The following is a 5,538-nucleotide window of genomic DNA, read 5'->3' as shown; positions in this document are numbered from 1 at the left end:
TCTCTTTAGTTGAAGGCAGACAGGGCTCTAAGCCTGACTCAAGGGGGTTGTGCAAATGTGGTGACCTTTCTTCCAGAGACCACATTTTACACTCAACTTGCCATTAAAGATCTGTACTCCCTCGAGGCCCATAGTCAACTTGTGTGTTTTTTCCACTAGGGTTAAAAATCAGTGTGGCACTGTGCCCCCCCTGCATACTAAACAGACTGGTGCATAAATAAGAGGCAGACCAGCCAACTGTCCAAGGAAAATTGCATCTTTTTTAAAATATTTTTTGTAATACAGGTGATGCCTAAAGGAGTTGAGGAAAAAAAAAATCCAAGGCAATTTAACTGGAGATAAGAAAAGGATTTAATTTGGTTACAAGATGCGTGTGTCCCCCGTGTCTCAGACATTACAATTTATAACACTGCCTGTCCAATCCAAGGTTTTCCCACTTTCTGGCTTTTGCCCTGGACCACCCTCAGTCACGCTCCTTGAGAACTGGGGATGGGGTCTTTTGAGACCACCTCTTCATCAGAGCACAAAGGGCACACATTCACCCAGTTTTTGACTGTACTCTGCGGTTTAGGCCAAAGTACAAGTGTTCTCTGAACAGAACAGGCCTACCTTGACAAGAAACTAAACATTTCTAATGGAATTCAGGGAATACTGATATGGGGAATCGGGGTAAGAGGGTTGTAGTTACTATGCTAAGGGTAAGAGAATAAGGGTGCTGCTTCTAAATCTACTTCTATTATATAACTACTTATAAAACTTATAAAAATTAGGAAAATCAAAAAACTAAAAGGACCTTAAGGTATCACAGGGTATTTGCCTGCATGGTGACAAATGCAATATCTAACTGGGCTAGTGTGAGTTCCCTTGCTGCAAACACCATATGCACAGGAAATGTTGAACTTTTCTCATGCTCTAAATTAACCATAAAAATCAGAGCAAACGAAAGCAGCCTCTACCTGCACCCAATGTCAACAAATGTACTTTGGAAGTGCAGAACTGGAAATGAAGAGTGTTTCCTGTTCCTTTATGGTAGGCTAAACAGAACATTTCCATGAGCACCTTGCATGTTCAGCTGGGTTTCAGCCACTCAACTTTGTTCACAACATGCAGCATCTCTGCAGTCCTTCCATGCGAACTACTGGAGGCCCTTGGCCAGAGTAAGGTCTTTGGTCCTTATGCACAAGTTACAGAGAAGTCCTGTTAAAGCATAGTAGCATTATGCTATTAAGATCAACACAAAAACTGTGCCATCTGGGACTTTTTCTATTATGTATCTTCTAGCCATTCCACCCTCAACTCTTCCTCAGCGCTGTGGGCACACAAGCTTTCAAACACAAATTCCAAATTTCACCTCTTAGTGAACCTGCCAACAATGTGTATAGAAAATACAATGGCTCTGGAAAGAGAAAGAGTGTTTGCAAAATTCTTACTTCCCCTGCAAAACAGAGCCCCAGATTTATCCTCCTATGCTCCCAAATGGCTCTCATGTGCAGACCTGGTATGGTAAAAAAGAACTTTATACAATAAACACATGTGAGATCTCTTCAAGGGGTGAACATCCAGCAGCCTTTAAAAGGAACAGACAATTTGGTCTATTTCAAAAGCAGCATCTGAGTAATGAAAGCTTGATTTTGCATTGAATTTCTTGAAGCAGCACACTTCAAAGAATTAAACTTGAACATAACGTTTCATACGTAAAACTATTCCTATCTCTGCAAACGGTAACAACCAAACATACTTTCTCAAAAATTATTTGAAGAAGACCTGAAAAGTTTTCTCTGAAATAGAAAGAGCATATTATTAATTGTGAAAGTACAGTGGCACATCAGAGAAAAGCTGTGTCCCTGCAAGTCAGTGGGGATTTGTGATGAATTATTGTGGTGGTGATCCACATGGACTCTGCCAGCAGCAGAAAGCATGGTCCCCAGAAAGATGAGGGTTCTGTTTCCATCTGGCGCTTTTCCCTTTCCTCCCCACCCAGCCCCAGCAAGTGAGGGGGTGGGAAATTACTTCTTAAAGAGACAATCCCTCCAAAATAACGTTGGAAAAAAAAGGAACAAAATACAAGAATCTACTTTAACCATGACAATAGGCAGTATAAGAAACAGGAAATACATCTGTCAGCAGTAGGTGATTCATAGTGGTTTATCTTTAAAAAGTTAAATAATTTTTAAAGGGAGGCAGCAATTTTAATTTGATTAGAGGAATTTTTTTCTCTCTGCTGCACCCCAAATTATTATCCCATTATTTGGTTAAGTAGAGCATCTGAAGACAAATTCAAGTTACTAAGGCATCCGTTATAACATTAAATAGAATACACAGAGCCCCTTCCCAGCTCAACGGCAACAGCAGTCTGTAGCTTGTGTCACAAGTCTTTCATATTATCACTAAACACCACAGTAAACATAAGTTTTAAAAGACAAAGGAAAACAGCTGCCTTAAATACCACCATGGCTACTAGTTATCAGAATTGGGTGGGCAAGCACTTCAGTGGGGAGCTGTACCTGGTAAGGAAATATCCTGTATGTACTCACAGTTGGAAGTTGAGTTAATTAAAGTATGAATAATAACTACTCTAACACTCTCATAAGCCTATATTACAAGTAGCTATTTGATATAAGGCTGCTTGATCTTGTCTCAAAGCTAAAAGAATCTCCATTTTAATATTTCCTCTAACGCTTGAAATGTTTGGTTCTCAAGGAAGGTATTTGGTTAGAAAAGAATTCAATGTCAGAAACATATCTTTTCTTTGTTGCATTCCCCTCCCAAAAAAGCCCACCATGGTATAGTACAAAAAAACTAGCAGAATTCCATTTATATTTTAATGAATGTAATTCCAGGATGCACCTGTTATGAAACAGGACTGAAAAGACAGTTTTGGAAACCAAAAAAAACATAGTCCGTAAATAATTTCATTATATGTGTTGAATATATTGGTTTTCCTTCGTAATGAGATAGAAAAGTATTGTAGATGTAGGTTCCAAGTTCTTTTGAATTTGATCTTTTTCCTCCAAGATGCTTTGTAGACTGTAGACTATCTCCTTCACAAGGCAAACCCCAATATCCATTGTATTTTGCAACCTGTTGAGAAAAATTAATGTATTCTGCATATGTTACCATATTTGCAATCCTGCTTTGAATCACCAAGGAAGTCATAGCCTCTAAAAAAACCTACCTTCAGATCAGCCAGAGAAAGAGTAGTGTTTTCCCTAGTTTCCCCTGATTACCCTTTAGTCTGCTGTTTCTAGGTCCTGCACAAATACACAAAAAGCTGCTTTAGTCATTCTGGAAGGCATTTTCTCCCTTTTTGTTTATTGCATAACTCAGTGATATCTTTCTCCAGTTATTCTTCAAGCAATTGCCATGACATTTCAACTTCACTTACTTATTGCAAAAGACCTTTGTAGGATTTTCTGTAAAGTTAGAACTACTTATAACAGGTTTCCTGTCATATTAAATAGTCAGTAAGCTCACTGAAATCGCAAGTCAAACTTTACATTGACTTTCTTATGTCCATCTGTTTGTTTCAGAAGCTCAAGATCTTCAGCTATAATAGTGGGTTGTAATATTTTTCTTTTTAAAAAAATTAGTTTGCACAAGAAGATCACAGCTTTAAAAGAAGGAAGACTTTTGATTACCTGCCTGAAAATAAATCTTATACCAAGGGACCCAGAAGCTCCTTAGGAAAATGAAAACTATTTATTAAACAGCATAATTGGTTTTGAAAAACCTACTCTCAGCTATTAGGCAGGTAGTATTTGTTTGTCCATTCTTTTATTCTTTTTATTTATCAGCCCAAACAGCTGTGAAAGGGTCATTCCAATCTCTAACACTAACATAGAATGGTGTGAACCAAGGTCTTTCCATAAAAAGGAAGCTATTCACATTTCAGTAGTCATGTTATTTAACTCGATGTAACTCATTGGATAATTAGCCAAATTTGACAGAGTATCCTGTAGTTCCAGGAAAGGCCAGAAAATTTACTGAAATTTTGTGGCCAAACACTGGACAAAATGGCACATTGTCCTTACCAACTTTGTAGAGGCAAAGGCCTTTAGTTTTCTAATTCACAGTGTGCACTGCAAGATACGACGGTTTTCATAGATTATATGCATTATAAATTAAAACTGAAGTTCAGCTTTAAAACACCTGAAATAGTTCTCTAAAGTCAGTAAAAAACTCAATAAAAAAGAACAAAATACAACTGGGTGTTACATGTGAGATTTCAACTCCAAACATGATTGCATCAACTGCAAATCTTCATTCCTATCCTTCTCTCCTATGAAGAGCTGTTTCATGAGTGTCGTGATGGGTTTACTAGCACTCTGGAACTGAAGATGGTTAATTCCAGGGGTGGACTTGACTTCCTGGTTCTGACCCAAGGAAGAGCCAATCGAAAGCTTTAGTAACACCTCTGCGAATTACATATTTAAGAGGCCGGAAGAGAAGCCTTGTTGCGCAGAAGAAATTAGAACCAAGAAGGTGACAGAGAGAGATAGAGCCGGCTGGCCCGAGGGGCCAGGCCCCCCCTCCTGGCCTGGGCCTGGGGGGCCCTGGCGCAGCACTAGAGGTGGGCTGGGTGCTGTGGCCAGGGCTGGGGTGCCTCCCCCAGTGTGAGTGGGGGTGGTGGCGATGGCCCGGAGCGGCCAGCTGTGGCCAGGGCCAGGACTGGCCAAGACATGCAGCAGAGCTCAGAAGAAATTCCAGAGAGTAAGAGAAAAGCTGCCTGGAGCGGCCAGCTGTGCACAGCCAGGAGTGGCCCAGAGTGGGCCCGGAACGGCAGCAGAGCGTGGTACGGAGCAGAGCGGATAGGAGAAGCACAGCCAACATAGCTACTGCCACCGCTCAAATTTGCAACTCAGAGCGAGAGAGAGAGAGCAGCTGCGCTGAGCAGGTTTATTCTGGGTGGGACTCTGATGAAAACTATTGGAGTATAAAGACTTGAGATGAACCCCAGAACCTGCAACCCGGGGGAGGAGTGGACCCAACTTGGAGGGATCCTCCAAGAGCTTATTCCCCTGGGAGGGACCCCACAGAACAAGGATGAAAGACTCAGAGCTTTAACTCCCTGTAACCCGTGGGGAAGATCATGGTGAAGCGAGTTGTCCCCCTGCAGCCTTTGAAAGGACCTTGGGGGGTGCAGAGATCCCCCACACCCCGACGAAAAGAGACCTTAGCTATCACCCTGAGAGTTTCTCCTCCTGCACTGATGCAGGTGGCCAAAGAGTGGTTGTATTTTATTATTCTTTAGTTTCTATTCTGTTAGCAATAAATTTAGTATTATTCCTCACATCGAGTCTGTCTAGCCTGTTGTGAACCTCTCTCATCTTTTAGCACTTTTTCAGGGGTTTGAATCCAGCCAGAGTAAACCCATGACAATGAGCTAACAGGGAGATACATAAGAAGAATAAAATCCAGTTCCTTCTGTCATCACTTCAATGTGACAGATGCCACCCCAAAAACATTTTGGCAGGAGCATCCCCTGATGTGACGCTCCACAACAAACATGACCACTGCTCTCAGCTGCTTTCTTCCCTC

At 41.3% G+C, this 5,538-nt stretch overlaps 1 long non-coding RNA gene across 1 annotated transcript; it reads right to left on the bottom strand.

Annotated features, from left to right (window-relative positions):
* Positions 1–314: 314 nt before the first annotated feature.
* LOC127468980 (uncharacterized) lies at positions 315–4,813 on the bottom strand. The gene is made up of 3 exons (XR_007903763.1): positions 3,176–4,813; positions 1,431–1,495; positions 315–1,197 (listed from the first exon to the last, which is right to left on the bottom strand). It is a non-coding gene; the product is annotated as an uncharacterized LOC127468980 (long non-coding RNA).
* Between the last annotated feature and the right edge of the window lie 725 nt (positions 4,814–5,538).

Source organism: Manacus candei, unplaced genomic scaffold (assembly GCF_025592945.1).
Source record: "Manacus candei isolate 608988 ecotype Guabito, Panama unplaced genomic scaffold, ASM2559294v1 h1tg000016l, whole genome shotgun sequence".
In the NCBI taxonomy this organism is placed as follows: domain Eukaryota; kingdom Metazoa; phylum Chordata; class Aves; order Passeriformes; family Pipridae; genus Manacus; species Manacus candei.
The sequence above is the reverse complement of the archived record's forward strand: the minus strand, read 5'-3'. Positions and strand labels throughout refer to the sequence as shown.